Raw genomic sequence first — 16,587 nt, forward strand, 5'->3', positions numbered from 1 at the left:
CATGGGTGACACCTTTAACAAGTGCTGTGGCTCAGGGGACCAAGGAGGACAAACAGTTTGTGGGACACCCCACTGTCTTCCCCTCCACCCTGGGGCATTCCAAAGAAAAGAAAGGAGACTAAAAAGAAGACTTTTTCTCACTTATCTTTCTAGATGGGTAACAGATCATCCTCGACCTGCACTACTCTGGAATGCATTCTGAAGCATTGGGATGCCTTTGACCCCAAGAGTTTTTTTTTTTGTTGTTGTTGTTAAAAAAAAAAAAAACAGCAAATTTTCTTTTGTGCAAGGGCTTGGCCTTCTTACCATCTTGAACTAGCCTGGCCCATGGAGGGAAGCCTTGGTTTTAAATCCACTTAACAATTAGATCTTTCCTGTAGATGGGAGGGGAAATGGTCTGAGGTCCCTATGTACAGGTGTTCTTTTCCCTGCAAGACAACCTAGACCTTTGCAAACATTGAACAATCAACTCAGCTCTTTTAGCAGTCATATCAGGCAGGCCTCAAAAAGTGATTCCCCAAAACTAGAGAATAAACCTCCAGGGGAATCATCTGAGGCAGCTATCGAGTGTCTGGGCCCTTCTTGTTCTCCTCATTTTGGGCCCCCTCCAACCATGCCATCAGCTCCTTCAGCTTCACCATTTCCAAAACTCCCCAATCCCCCAGCTTCAATCTTATCCTTACAGAAAATGCCCAATGGAGGTGATGCCACTAGGATTCAAGCTCCTTTCACATTGCAGGACCAGGACCTTAGGCCAATTTTCTGATGACCCCGATAAGTTTACAGAAGCTTTCCAAAATTTAACTCAGGTGTATGACCGCTCATGAAGGGATGTTATGCTGCTCCTAAGCCAAAACCCTAGCCACCGCTGAAAAATAGACAGCTCTGCAGGTAGAAGAGAATTTTGGAGATGAGCAATATGTCTCCTGTAGTAGTCCAAAAAGAAAAAGAGAAAAGGGGAAGAGTTACGGGAACCATAATTTCCAATAGGAAGAGAGGCAGTACCTCTTTACAACCCTGACTGAAACTCCAATGACTCCATAGATGAATGGAAAAGAAAACATTTTGTAATGTGCGTATTGGAGGGCCTACAAAGAACTAGGGCCAAACTTCTGAATTACTCTAAACTGTTCATGATACACCAAAAGCCAGATGAGAATCCCTCAAGCTTTATGGAAAGGCGGAGAGGGGCACTAATAAAACATACCTCCTTCTCCCCTAATTCAGTTGAGAGACAGCTCATCCTCATCCTAAAGGGCAAGTTTATTACACAGGCAGTTCCTAATATTAGAAGAAAACTGCAAAAACAAGCTGTAGGACCAGATAGCACCTTGGAAAACCTCCTGAGGATAGCCACCTCAGCCTTTTATAATAGGGACAGGGAAGAGGCTCAAAAGAAAGAGAAAGCACAAGAGAAGGACATAGCTGCATTGCAGACTTGCAAAGTCCAGGATCCCCAAGGTGCATTTACTAGTTGCTACCGGTGTGGCAACTCAGAGCACTTTAGGAAGGAGTGCCCAGGCAGCAAGAAGCCACCTTGACCTTGTGCGGCCTGTGGTGGGAATCACTGGAGACTGGACTGCCCCCAGAAATGGAGGTCACCGGATTCAGAACCAGTCTCACAGTAGTCCAGCAGGACTGACAGGTCCTGGGGCTCAAATTCCTGGCTCCAGTGGCTCAAAATGCAATTACTGCATAGGAACCCCAGGTGATTAGAGAAACTGAAGAAAGGAGGGTGGACCTCATAGACACTGGAGGTAATCTTTCTCTTCTCCTCTCTAGTCCAGGCCTCCTCTGTCCTTGTAGCTGTAGTTTGGGGGGCCTATTATTTACACGTGCCTTTTTAATCATGGCTGAAAGTCCTATTCCTTTATGAAGTAGAGACATTTTAGCTCACATGGGGGCCAGTATCTTTATAGCTCCAGGACAAATTCTTTGTCTCCTCCTGGTGGAAGCTAATATTAATCTAGAAGTGTGGGCAACTCAAGGAAGAATTGGTCAAGCTATAACTGTTTGGCCAGTCTGGATTCATCTTAAGGATCCCACTTCTTTTTCTAACACAGACAATGGCCCCTAAAGCCAGAGGCTAAGAAATGGCCAGAAGCCATTAATAATAAACAGAAAATGTGGGGCCACCTCAAACCCTGTAACAGCTCCTGCAATGCCCCAATATTGGAGTGCAAAAACCTAGAGGGAATGAAGCACCTTGCCTCATTAATGAAGCTGTAGTTCCAATCCATGCAGTGGTACCTAATCCCTATACCTAAGGGAACTAAATGGTTCTCAGTATTAGATCTAAAGGATGCCTTTTTCTGTATACCATTACATCCTGACACTCAATAACTATTTGCTTTCAAAGATCCCTTTGGCCAAACAACCCAGTTAACATGGATGGTGCTGCCACAGGGATTTTGATACAGTCCTCACTTATTTGGCCAGACACTGTCAAAGGACCTCTCTGAGTTTTCCCATTCTCAGATCAGGGTCTTGCGATCTACAGATGACCTACTGCTCTGCTCATTTTAGCATGCAACCTGCATTGCTTTAACAAATATATTATTCCTTCAGTTTTGATCCTTCAGGGTATGATTCAATTCTTCAGGATATGATTCAAGTCCCTTCAAACTGAGAGAAGAATAACTTATTTGTTAAGGTAAGTGATGTAAAAAAATCCCTGATTACTTTTGACCAACATGTCCTCCACTCCTAGCCCCCCCACCAAATCATTCTACCATCTGCTTCTATGAGTTTGAATTTTCTTTTACACTCTACATAGAAATGAAATCATGTGGTATTTTTTTTTCTGTGCCAGCGTATTTTACTTAGCATAATGTCCTCCAGGTTCATCCATGTTGTTGCAAATAACAAGACTTTCTTCATTTTAAGTGTCAGATAGCATTCAATTACATAAATATACAACATTTTCTTTATTCATTCACCTGTTGATGGACATTTGGTTGATTCAATACCTCAGCTATTGTGAGCACTTTCTTCCTTTTCTTTTGTTTTTATATCTCTTTTTTCTCCCCTTTTTCATTTCTAGAAGTATTTTTATTTTTTATATAAATTATAACTGTTAAATGCCTTTATTTCTATCCCTTCTTTTGGTAAATATTTTGGCTGATTGAAAAAAATACGTTTCTCTACAATTTTGGATCAAGGCCGCTATTTATTATTACCATAATTTGAGTGATTATGCAAAATAGTAATGCAAATCAACACTGATTAGTGAAACAATTATCTAGCTTCTGGTAATATTCTCCTTTCCCACTCAACATGAAAGCTGCATCTTTGTCATTTCTCCCACTTGTAAGAAAAAATCGCTTCTGATCAAATTAATCAGCTTAAGATTTGTAAAATTTAACTTTTTTAGTCTGAAAATTAAACTGATCTATTACCAGAAAAGTTGTTTTTATATGTATTATTTTACTCCATTCTATTTAAATTCTTCAGAAAAGCTAAACTGACAAAACATGCATTTATATTTTTTGAAAATTAAAAATGCTTAAAAAACATTTTTATCAAAAACATAATTAAAAATAATTTTAGATTCCTAGAGAACATGTCTCAAATCCTTCAAGTTACCTTCCTCTGACCATAGATGTATATTTTTCTATACTGCTGTAATAAAGTTTTGGTTGCCCTTTGTGACCAAATCCATCATTTCTATCCTACTTTGTTGTGCAGTATTTATGTTACACATTTTACATTTTTAAAGTTGTAGTCCATAAACAATTGACAAACTAGTTTCCATGTAAAACTCTCTGCTTAATCAGCAGTCACTTTATCTTCACTCTTCAAAGGCATTTTAACTGCCTGAAAATCAAAGGGACAGTTCAAGTGATTGTGCTGAGCTGGTTCTCTCCAGAGTCAATCTATTCAAACTCATCTAGATAGTCTTCTGGCGAAAGAGGGTTCACTTCAACAGCATTCACACAGCAATGTGGAACAGATGTAATAAAATAAAAGATGAATCACTGCCTTCTAGGAAAAGGAGTTATTTTTTCTTATTCTGTGAATGTGAATGTGGTGGTTGTAAGGTGAGAAAAAAGGCTAAAGTTACACACACACACACACACACACACACACACACACACACACACACACAGAAACACTTCATGTTAGTAGTGAAGTGCAGATCCTATGCAACTTTCTTGTTTGTCAAGCATACCCTGAATGGTTTGGTCAAATGTTATGTTGCTGCATCCATCATTTTTATTAGACTCTGATGATCACTTTCTACTTTATCAGTTTAAATACGCACTTAACATTATTTAGTGTCCTGTCCTTGATGCTTGTGCTCAGACATATAACTATTAAAATACTATTGATAAAAAGATGAGGTTTGATTTATTTATGTTACTACAGAGCAATTGATGCCAGTAAACATCAGTCCTTCAAACTTTTGAAAATGTGCTTTAGTTTTTCCTTAGTCTGGAAAGCCAAATTTAGCCAAAAGTAAATATAACAATAAACTTGACTATAAATCATTGTGCAATTGCATCTAAATCATTAAATAAAAAGTTAAATTTGATAAACGTATTTGACTGTGTCAGGAATTTTTTAAAAATTTGGATACCAAGTGTGACAAAGCTGAAAGTTGAGAAATATGCATGCTTTTATGACAAATAATTTTGTGATCATTTAAATTTTCGGTTTAACAATGTTATATAGTAGACTTCAGTACCAGTTGGCTGTGTTTAAAATGTGAATATTGACATATCAAAGAAGAAAATGGTGATAATAAAGAATACAAAGCAAAGCATGATAGTGTTGATGGCTGTTATGAGACCTCAGTTTTTGATGTCTTAGTTTTTAAAACTTTAAACAAGCAATACCAAACAAAGGAGTTACACCATAGGGCAATTTATTGCAAAGGAGAAAGACTATTCTAAAAGTTAGGTCCAGAATAGCCAGTACACCCTGAGAGAGAAGGGATTTAGGACAGGTGGCTTATAAGAGTGAGACAGCAAAGGTTGGAACTCAGGAAGCTTCCAATCATGGCAGAAGGTGAATGGGGAGCCCGTGTATCACGTGGAGAGACAGGAAGCAAGAGAGAGAGGAGGAGGTGCCAGGATCCTTTAAACAACCAGTTCTTCACACCTGTAATCCCTGCACTTTGGGAGGCTGAGGCAGGTGGATCACAAGGTCAGGCGATTGAAATGATCCTGGCTAATCCAGTGAAACCCCATCTCTACTAAAAATATAAAAAATTAGCCATGCATGGTGGCGGGCACCTGTAGCCCCAGCTACTCATAAGACTGAGGCGGGTGAATTGCTCGAACCCAGAAAGTGGAGGTTGCAGTGAGCTGAGATCATGCCACTGCACTCCTGCCTGGGTGACACAGCGAGAATCGGTCTCAAAATAGATAGGTAGATAGATAGATAAATAAATAAATAAATAACCAGCTCTTCAGTGAACTAACAGAGCAAGAACTCACTCATTACCTTGGGGCAGGCACCAAGTCATTCACAGGGATCCATCCCAGGACCACACACGTCTAACATTGGGGATCATATTTCGATATGAAATTTGGAGGGGACAAACATTCAAATTATATCAGATACTTAGAGTTCTTTCAGATGAAAGTTGAGTCTCCAACCTCCTTGATAGCCAAGATACACAAAGCCGGTTCTCATAACTTTCAGTGAATTAACTAAAAAGGTAGACAGGGGACTTTTGTTATGTGCTTTGCTTGAAGAGAAATCCTTAGAGGGCTTATTTCTCCTTGGAGCATAATGTCAATTATTATCAATAGCTTAGAATATACTCTTGATAATATTAAGGAAGTATTCTCTTACATGTCTTTATAAGACTTTAAAATAATAATGGATTGACTTGATAAAACACCCTTTAATATCTACTCATTTACTGATTTATAGACTCATTGTTCAGAGATGTACTATAAGCTATAGTAATATATTAATGTTTTTCTTAATATTGATCACTTCTATACTTGGGATAAACCCTTTATGCTTTTATATTATTATTTTAATGTATCATTAAATTCTACTTACTGACGTTGTTATTAATCACATAGTTTTGTATTCACAAGTGAGATTATTCTAAAATACTTTTGGTTATCTTGGTCAGGGTATTGGGAACAGGAACATCTATCTACCTTATAGGATAAATTTTATAGCTTTCTGTCTTTGTGTAAAGACAGGGAGCAAAAAACACCCACATTAAATATTTCCCATTTGTTTCATTCCTTAGTATAATTTCTTTTTTTTTGGAAAATATTTGCAAAATAACTGACAAGGAATTTTAATCAAAATACATAACAGTTCCTATAACTTGGTAGCAAAAACCAACCTAATTAAAAAATACACACTCAAACTCAAAGACATATTAATGACCAATAAACACATGAGAACATGTTCATTAGTCAGAGAAATGCAGACTGAAACCACAAGATACCACTACACGCAAAGAAGTCACAATACTTTTGTGCAAATGTTCATAGCAGTTTAATAACACTTACCAAAATCTAGAAACCAATAAAATGTTCAACAACAGAAAAACAGATGAACAAATTACAATATATTTATACAATAGAGTCCTACTCAGCAATAAGGACTGTTGAACCTCAACAATGTTTATGCTGAAAGAATTACAAAGTTCCAGGGAAGGAAATAAAAATGAACCCTAGTCTATGATGAAAACATTTGAGTGTGGTGGTGGTGGAGATTGCTTAATTGCCTGGGTATAGATAAGTGAGCTCCTTTTGTCCTGGTAAGGTGTGGGCAAAGGAGAACAATTTACCAAAATTATAGCTTAGATTTATGTATATATATATATTTAGTGACATGAAGTCTCACTCTGCCTCCCAAGCTGGAGTGCAGTGGCAATCTCGACTCACCGCAACCTCCGCCTCCCCGGCCCAAGCAATTCCTTTGCCTGAGCCTCCTGAGCAGCTGGGACCACAGGCATGCGCCACCATTCCCGGCCAATTTCCATACTTCCAGCAGAGACGGGGCTTCACCACGCTAGCCAGGCTGGTCTCGAACTCCTGACCCCAGGTGATCCACCCACCCCGGCCTCCCAAAGTGCTGGGATCACAGGCGTGAGCCACCATGCCCCATCAGATTTATGTATTTCAATTTAAATAAATTTTATCTAAAAAGGGCCTGTAGTCACTAGACAGATATGCCTAACTAGAATGGTGGTGTTGGAACTTGTATATAAATGTTTAGTGTATCATTTTGTTTACTTTATATGTTTGAAAATTCTCCATATTAAGACTGGGTGCGGTGGCTTATGCCTGCAATCCCTGCACTGTAGGAGGCCGAGGCAGGCAGACCACTCAAGGTCGGGAGCCCAAGACCAGCCTGGCCAACATGGCGAAACCCCGTCTCTACTAAAAATACAAAAAATTGGCTGGGCATGGTGGCGCGCACCTGCAATCCCAGCCACCCAGGAGGCTGAGGCAGGAGAACCACCTGAACCCAGAAGGTGGAGGCTACAGCGAGCCAGGATTGTGCCACTGCACTGCAGCCTGGCAACAGAGTGAGACTCCATCTAAAAACAAAACAAAACGAAAAACCTCCATATTAAGATGTTTATAAATCTAAAATCAATCGTCTGGGTCCCTAGGCCAAATATCCAACAATTTATCAGACATCCCTTGACAAGTCTGTTTGATGGTTTTCTTTTTTTTTTTTTTTTTTTTTGAGGCGGAGTCTCGCTCTGTCGCCCGGACTGGAGTGCAGTGGCCAGATCTCAGCTCACTGCAAGCTCCGCCTCCCGGGTTTACGCCATTCTCCTGCCTCAGCCTCCCGAGTAGCTGGGACCACAGGCGCCCGCCACCTCGCCCGGCTAGTTTTTGTATTTTTAGTAGAGACGGGGTTTCACCGTGTTAGCCAGGATGGTCTCGATCTCCTGACCTCGTGATCCGCCCGTCTCGGCCTCCCAATGTTTGATGGTTTTCTTACTATCTTGAAGTCACATACCTCAAGCTTTGTGTTTCAAATTTCACCATAGGATTCTGTTGAGAATCCAGGAAAACGGTGGCTATTGCACAAGTCATGATTTTTGTTTTAAGACAGGGTTTCACTTTTCCTCAGACTGGAGTACAGCCGTGTGAACACACATCACTGCAGCCTCAACCTACTTTTATTTATTGTAGAGACAGGGGCCTGCCATGTTGCCCAGGCTGGCCTCAAACTCCTGGGCCCAAGCAATCCTCCCACCTCAGCCTCCCAAACTTTTCAGATTGCAGGTGTGAGCCATGGCGCCCAGCCCAAAGTTCAGTTTTGGAATAAGAATTTGGACACTTGACCAGGCACGGTGGCTCATGCTTGTAATTCCAACACTCTGGGAGGCAAAGGTAGTTGGACCGCTCAAGGTCAGGAGACAAGACCAGCCTAGCCAACATGGTGAAACTCTGTCTCTACTAAAACTACAAAAATTAGCCGAGTGTGGTGGCGCATCCCTGTAGTCCCAGTTACTTGGGTGACTGAGGCACGAGAATCACTTGAACCTGGGAGGCGGAGGTTGCAATGAGCTGAGATCGTGCCACTGTACTCCAGCCTGGGTGACAGAGCAAGAATGTCTCAAAAAGAAAAGAAAAAATTTTTGGACACTTGCCATCATTCAAGGCACTAGCACAGAGGCCTGTGGAGGGCCCTAAGGGAAGAAAATCAGAAAATTGAAACAAACTAATGGAAATGTTTTAGGAAATCACAGGATAGTCTCTGAAAGGAGGAAAGGATGGAATCCAAACTAGCAGCACCTCTTCCATTATGACAAGAGGAAGGGCAAAGTGGATGAGATTGTAAAGCCTGAGGCCTGGAACCCATCAAATCCATCACAATTATCCATCCAAGAGAATAAAATAATATCACATTTCCACTTATGTGTCTATGATGGAAGCTTGATGACTGCTTACTAATGAACCCCCAAATTCACTCACCTGTTTGTGGCAAATGAATCTTGTGAATTACATATTGCACAGATGTGTAATATTTTGCTTTGCTAGGAACACTATCTGTTTTAATGACAATTGAGGAAATATTTTCTAACTGAAGCATATTCTGAGAAAGATCAGAAAATACATTTTCATAAGATTTTCAGCTTATTGCACATTTGACTGTAGAACTAAAATGTTGCCAAATAAAGAAAACGACAAAGCTAAGCGTGATGGCAGAAGCCTGCAGTCCCAGCTACCTGGGAAGCTGCAGCAGGACTGCTTGAGCCTAGGAGTTCAAGGAAGCAGTATGCTATGATCGCACCTGTGAACAACCACTGCACTCCCGCCTGGACAACGGAACGAGACCCTAAGTTAAAAAAATAAAGAAAATGATCAAGCTTATAAATTTTTCCTGCTTAACAGAAATAACCATGAATGAAATAAGGAAATTCATAGTTTGATCATCCTCAACCAATGTTTTAAAAATCTAGTCTATAATAAAGGTTGGGACCTAACACTTTAAACTTTTCTCTAACTCCAAACTCACAAATACACATTGTTATATTGATTTTAAACTTCAGATATATAGTATTTGGTCAAGCAGACTATTTTAAAAAACAGGACAACAGAAAAGTTTCTGAATGTCAATAGACAAACTTTTATTGAAGGATAAATTGTGGTGTAGAAATACATTTCAACTGATTTAAGTCCAACACCAGTGAAAGGAGAAATTATGGAACCAAAACATTCCCTCTTCTATCATACCATGATTTAGATTATGATTCAATCTACATTTCTGTTTTCTAGGCTTTGTCCCAAATTTGTGCAGTTTTTCAACATTAGAATTCTTAATTCTATTAGGGAAAAAGAACAGACCTCAAGTCAACAAATCTATTGGGATATTGTTTACGAACAAAGTCCACCTTAAGCATTGGTCCTAAAAACAGAGCTCTTCAAAATATTAGGTGCTGTGCTCATTACAGAATCAAACTGATCGAAAACTTTCTTTTTTTTTTTTTTTTTGAGAGGGAGTCTTGCTCTGTCGCCCAGGCTGGAGTGCAGTGGCCGGATCTCAGCTCACTGCAAGCTCCGCCTCCTGGGTTCACGCCATTCTCCTGCCTCACCCTCCTGAGTAGCTGGGACTACAGGCACCCACCACCCCGCCCAGCTAGTTTTTTGTATTTTTTTAGTAGAGACGGGGTTAGCCAGGATGGTTTTGATCTCCTGACCTCGTGATCCGCCCGTCTTGGCCTCCCAAAGTGCTGGGATTACAGGCTTGAGCCACCGCGCCCGGCCGATTGAAAACTTTCTTAATGAAACTTTCAGTCAACAACATGCTTCAAATAAAAGTTAAGCAGTGTTCCAACCACTTGATTTCAAACCAAGTAGATTTTAGGTTTAGAAACACTTAAAAAAGATGTTTCATTTACAAATATGGAAGGAACAGAAACATCACTGCATCAATCCAGAAACTATCAAAATATTTAGAGGACAAGAAACATAAAATTTAGTCAACTTTGCTGTTTTCTCAGTTCCTTAAAATCCCAGATTATCTGCAAATATAGCTAAAAGGTACCAACTCTTGAAAGCCTATATTACTAGTCATTTCCCATTGAGTATTTTGCAATTTTATTTATGTTCTACTTATTTATTCATGTCTTCTGCTTCATGATGTTTATCTGAATAATGTGGACAAATTTTCATTCTGGGCAGTCATTCATTTCATCCTATGAATGCCATGGTGAGGGAAACACCTTAGAGGAACAGATGAAGTCAGAACACTCACATGCATCACAGTCTCAGAACTTCAAGTCACAAGATGGAAAAGACATTGATGCTGCTTTGGATCAAAGTTTATAGAACACTACTTAGTGGAAACTAGTGGAAATGGCTGCTAAAGGAAAAGTTATGGTGAATGATCCCAGCTGACTTGATTTACTGACTCAAGAGCAAAATTACGCTAAATCTCTCTGGCAATTAACTAAATAAAAATCATTTTATACTACTACCTAGTAAGTTAGTAAAGGTGTGCTACTCATTAGATGCTAATCTCATTTACTGAGGAACAGAGAATTGTATATGTTTTCCACAGTTCAGCTAGTACATCCTAATCTCAATCTACAACTCTGAGTCTTCCCTGCTAATCAACTTTTTCCCAAAAGAGCACATTACAATAAAAAGGAGGCTAAATTGCCATGCCCTTTAAAGAATATTAAGCCCAGGGACTATCTCCCCCATTCTCCATCTGGGGTATAGAATTAGTACATAAACCCACAGTGTTAACAGTGTATTGCTTTATTTGGGGTCCTGGGGGAGACACCAGGAAGAGGGAAGACATCAAAGGACTACAAATGCAGGGTCCAATAATGTTAAAATAGTAAATATGCAAAATGTGTAACTGGAATCATTTTCTTAATCATTTCTCAACTCATGGAAGAAAAACTTTAATCGCTGTTTCAAAAAACATCTGTATGAAGTAGAAATTGATTTCAATAACATTAGTAAAGAATGTGTTCTAGAAAGTGGAGGAAACTGGATGTAAAATCATGGCAGCAATTTAATAGAACAGTCCCAGAGGATTAGGCTGAGGCCAACACCTAATGAGGATGAAAGCCTTGTCTGTGGGGAATTTTGGGTGATACTTGGAGAAATATTACACTGTGCATAAACCAAATTGAGTTGCTTTCACAAGTGTTGTAAAGTTTCCTATAGTAAAAGGTTTTTTCTACATGCACCTCAATTTCACAGCAAGAGTAGCAGAGAATACCTAAACTCCGAAGACAGCATTCATGCAAGATATCTAACTCCTTGATATAATAATGCATACAATTCAAAATGATTATGCTGTAATTACATCGAGGGCTTTCTGCACCTGCAGAGTGGTGGTTATGGAAAGCACTTGCCCCCAGCATCGACATCTAGAAAGCATCCACCACCTTCTACATGTGTTCTCTTTTTGCATTTTTTCTTCTTTTTTCTTAATCAACTCTGATGTTGTTGCTGCTTCTTAGCAAAACTGACAAAAACACAATTGTAATCATTGAACATAGCACTCTGGCAATCAAGATGCTTAAAACCTTCTATCTTCTGGGGCGAAGCAAGCTCTGTGCGACATTTAGAACTCTGATTACCAAACAAGGTCGTCACAAATTCTCCTGGCTTGAAGACTTCTACAACTTTCCTGACCAGGTCTTCCTAGGAGGTCTGACTTGAGTGTGTTTCAAAGCTAACATAAGAAAATTCTGTTTCTGGAGTTGATGTGAATAGTCCAATAGGTTCCATCCGATTTCATCCCATTCATTGAATACCCACAAAGATTGAACATTGTGGCATCAATGACAGAAGCCAGTATCAGGTCACGAATTTCACTCTCACGAGTGACCTCCTTTGCAGTAACACCATCTTTCATGTAGAAGTGGTCCATAACTGCTGGGTCAAGCTCACTCATCAGAATTTCCGAGATTTGATCTGGCTGACTGATTACCCAACTCTCTGGGAAATTCAGAGTATGTAAGTACCAACAGACAGAATTCATACGTTCCATACAATATGCTGTTCCATTTGGGAAAATTGCATTAAGAAACTCTATTTCTTCCTGGAAATTCTGGTGTGGGTGCACTTTGTGATAAGACTTCATGAAATTCTTATGAGAATAAAAGAAGCTTTGAATTGAGGCAAACCCACTGTAATCCCTAGCAAGTTTCAACAGGGGAACCAGTGCTTTCAGCAAGAGGGTGGTACCACATATCTTCAGAATGAAACGCCTCTTGGAGACAAACATGCTACTCTTACTGAGTACATAAGCTTCCTGCTTGTCAGTTTTTGTCACACTTATGATTGAACATTGCACATCCTTCAAAAGTATGTCCGACTCAGATCTTGTGAAAGTGCGAGGATCCCCAGATTCTTGGTTCGCATCGGGCTGCTGCCGGGAGAACCAAACCTCGGGCAGCTTCTTGGTCCCTTCGAAAAAATGTGCAGCTTCCATCACCGTGAGATTAGTGAACAACCAACAACCACAGAAAATCAACTAAATTAAACCGCTTCTGGTGCCGCCGCCGCTGTGCCGCTGCCGCGCTGCCGCTGTGCCGCTGTGCCGCTGCCGCGCTGCCGCTGCGTATTGTTCCAGCTGTTTTACTAAAGTTCAGGTTCCTTTTTTTTTTTTTGCTATAATTTTATATTAACTTTTTTTTAAAGGACTAATAAAAATTTCCCAGCTTTGTGTGAGCAAAAGTTGAACGTGAGTCTTTTGGAAATAGAGGCAGACCCAGTTCAGTCTCTTGTACTCTGCTGCTTTCCCGTTAGAGAGAGTAGAGCGAGCGCTAGCTAATGTCACCGGCCATGCTGTGTAAGCTCCTTAGTATAATTTCAAATTCTTATTTGATCTTATATCAATTTGCCATTATCAATTTATGTTATGTAAAAATAATACATCTCATTAAGATGTTTCATAATTTCAGAATATAATTATGTACACCTCATAATTGCATTTATAATAATGCATTAAAAGTACATTATTATTTTCTATTGTTACACCTTTTTTTCTCTCATGTTTTGAAAATTGCTAGTGTTTTAGTTATTCTTTTTTTTTTTTTTTTCTTTGATGGAGTCTTACTCTGTTGCCCATGCTGGAGTGCAGTGGTGTGATCTCTGCTCACTGCAACCTCTGCCTCCCAGGTTCAAGCAATTCTCCTGTCTCAGCCACCCAAGTAGTTGGGATTACAGGTGTGCACCACCAGGCCAGGCTAACATTTGTATTTTTAGTAGAGATTTCACCATGTTGGCGAGGCTGGTCTCAAACTCTTGACCTCAAGTGATCCACCCGCCTAGGCCTCCCAAAGGTGATTACAGGTGTGAGCCACCATCCCCGGCCCCAGTTATTTTAGTATTGTATTTAATATATTTTATTTAATATTAATTACTATTTATTTACTAATTAATATTACTAATATTATTTCATTACCATTTTATTTTATATTTAGTGTAATATTTTATACTAAAATAACTAGTATTTTAGTTATTCTGTTAGTCTTTTCTAAAATATTTATTGCTGAGTTTCATGGTTTCATGTTGTTTAAGTAGACACTATAATTATTTATTTTTAAATTTTAGTTAGAATGCTTCATTTTGTTTTCACCTTTTATTATGAAATATTCAAAGCTAAGAATTTATTTTGGAGTCCTGCTTTGACCGCATTGCAGTCATTCATCACTTGAGAACAGAGATATTTTCTGACAAATGCTTTGTTCGGCAATTCCATCATTGTGTGAACATCACAGAATGAGCTTACACAAGGCCAGATGGTAAGGCCAACCACACACCTAGTGGTACAGCCCATTGCTCCTTGGCTACAAATCTATTCAGCACATGACTGTACTGAATACTGTAGGCAACTGTAACACAATGACCTTTGTGTATCTAAACATAGAAAAGAAACAGCAAAAATACATTATTATCACCTCATGGGAGCACTGTCATAGGCACAATTCATCACTGGTCCAAGTGTCATGATGTGACACACGACTGAATATAGGTTTCTATAGTGGTTTCGGTGGCGAGGATTAGTGTGTGTGTGTGTGTGTGTGTGTGTGTGTGTGTGTGTGTGTGTTTCTGAGACAGAGTCATACTCCGTTGCCCAGGCTGGAGTGCAGTGGTGTGATCTCACTAACCTCCGCCTCCCAGGTTCAAGTGATTCTCCTGCCTCAGCCTCCTGAACAGCTGGGATTATAGGTACCTGCCACCATGCCTGGTTAATTTTTGTATTTTTAGCAGATATGGGGTTTCACTATGTTGGCCAGGCTGGTCTTGAACTCCTGACCTCCCGCCTCAGCCTCCCGAAGTGCGGGGATTACAGGGGTGAGTCACCGTGCCTGGCCTGTTTCTATAGTGTTTTAAAATAAAAAAAGAAGTTTCCTTATTTTCTGAGTAATCTGTGGTTTTAATCTTGAGTTTCAAGACAACTGCTATTTAATAAAATGTTCGTTGAAATTCTATATTCAGTGATTGCTTTTTTGAATCTTTGTGCTTTTTAGTGTGTATCATATAATCAATTTGCATAAATCATAAATGTAAGAAAAGAAGGTATATTTTCATTAAAGAAAAAACTTATCCTATTCATTCCATCTAACTTATTGCTATTGCTTATATCATTTATATCCATATTTAATTTTTGTATCCTTAATTTGTCATTAACATACAACAAGCAAAATCTTTCTCTAGGCTGAGAAAATCATTCTCCAACCTGTCTCAAAAAAAAAAAAAAAAAAAAAAAAAAAACAGGAAAAAAATTATTCTCTGGTTATGATTTTCATGTCTTTCTCACGGGTTGTATTTTATTTATTATATTGATTCAAAGAGTAAAACTTTGATAATCTCAAAATTGTATTATTGATTATAGATTTTTATCACAGGTAATTTTTCTGCTTGTCATGGTGAATAATTTTGGCTTAGATGTTATGTCACTGTTTTCTACACTAGAAGTCACGTTTTACGTTTTAATTAATATTGCCTTTCTCAACTTTGCTTTTAGACTTTTTAGGTCATTTAGCTTTAGCGAGATGTTTCACAAGCAACAATTTGTTAAACAAATACAGTCTTGTAGTGTGAGAGTCTTTGTTTCTTGGCAGTGGAATTTACACCATTAGGTACAAATCACTGGGGTAAGTGCCTCCTGGATCCAGCCTCTGTCAGTCTATTTCATATTGTAATTTAATATTCTGCTATTGAATCTTCTATTTGGCCTTCTGATGTCTGGGCAATGCTCTACTTGTTTTCATCTTTTGAATCTTCTATTTGGCCTTCTGATGTCTGGGCAATGCTCTACTTGTTTTCATCTTTGTCACTCATTTGAAAGATAAATGTTCAGTTTTTGATTCTGCTAGGAATTCCCTTAAAACATTAATACCAAAATTACCTCTCCATAACTAAGCTCTCTAATAAAAAAAAATAGCTGTTTTTGCTAATTTTTTTGAGGGGGGAGAGCTTAATTATCTTAACTCTCTGTCTCTCTTTTTTTTTTCTGAAATGGAGTTTCACTCTTGTTGCTCAGGCTGGAGTGCAATGGTATGATCTTGGCTTACTGCAGCCTCCGCCTCCCAAGTTCACGCGATTCTCCTGCCTCAGCCTCCCAAGTAGCTGGGATTATAGGTGCCCGCCGCCACACCTGGCTAATTTTTTTTTTTTTTGTATATTTTGTAGAGATGGGGGTTTCACCATGTTGGCCAGGCTGGTCTCGAACTCCTGATCTCAGGTGATTCATACGCCTCGGCCTCCCAAAGTGCTGAGATTACAGGTGTGAACCACCGTACCCAGGCTATCTTAGCTTTCTTTTATGAAAGACAAGGAAATGTATATTTTCAGCTTTTTTCTTCTCTTCACCCCATTCATTTTCACATTTCACAGTATATCTGGGAGCCTCCAACTCCTCCCACCCTCACACTGCCCCCTACAACTCTCCCACACCACCCTCTCCACCTCTACCCTCCCCACTCTGCAGTTAATCTGAGAGTCTAGAAATTGCTTCTCTCAACCCCTTTGATTATCTTATTCTTTTTCCAGGATTTTTTTTTTTTTTTTGATCTTCTGCAAATGACTCTATTCTAAGTACAGCTCAAATGTTGGCAGACTTCATCAATGTTTGAATTAGACATGAGGTCACATGGACACCAACATCAGC

At 39.3% G+C, this 16,587-nt stretch overlaps 1 pseudogene; it reads right to left on the reverse strand.

Annotated features, from left to right (window-relative positions):
* Nucleotides 1–11,894: 11,894 nt before the first annotated feature.
* LOC104673647 lies at nucleotides 11,895–12,900 on the reverse strand (annotated as a pseudogene).
* Between the last annotated feature and the right edge of the window lie 3,687 nt (nucleotides 12,901–16,587).

The sequence above is a fragment of the Rhinopithecus roxellana genome, chromosome 6 (genome assembly GCF_007565055.1).
Source record: "Rhinopithecus roxellana isolate Shanxi Qingling chromosome 6, ASM756505v1, whole genome shotgun sequence".
Lineage (NCBI taxonomy): Eukaryota > Metazoa > Chordata > Mammalia > Primates > Cercopithecidae > Rhinopithecus > Rhinopithecus roxellana.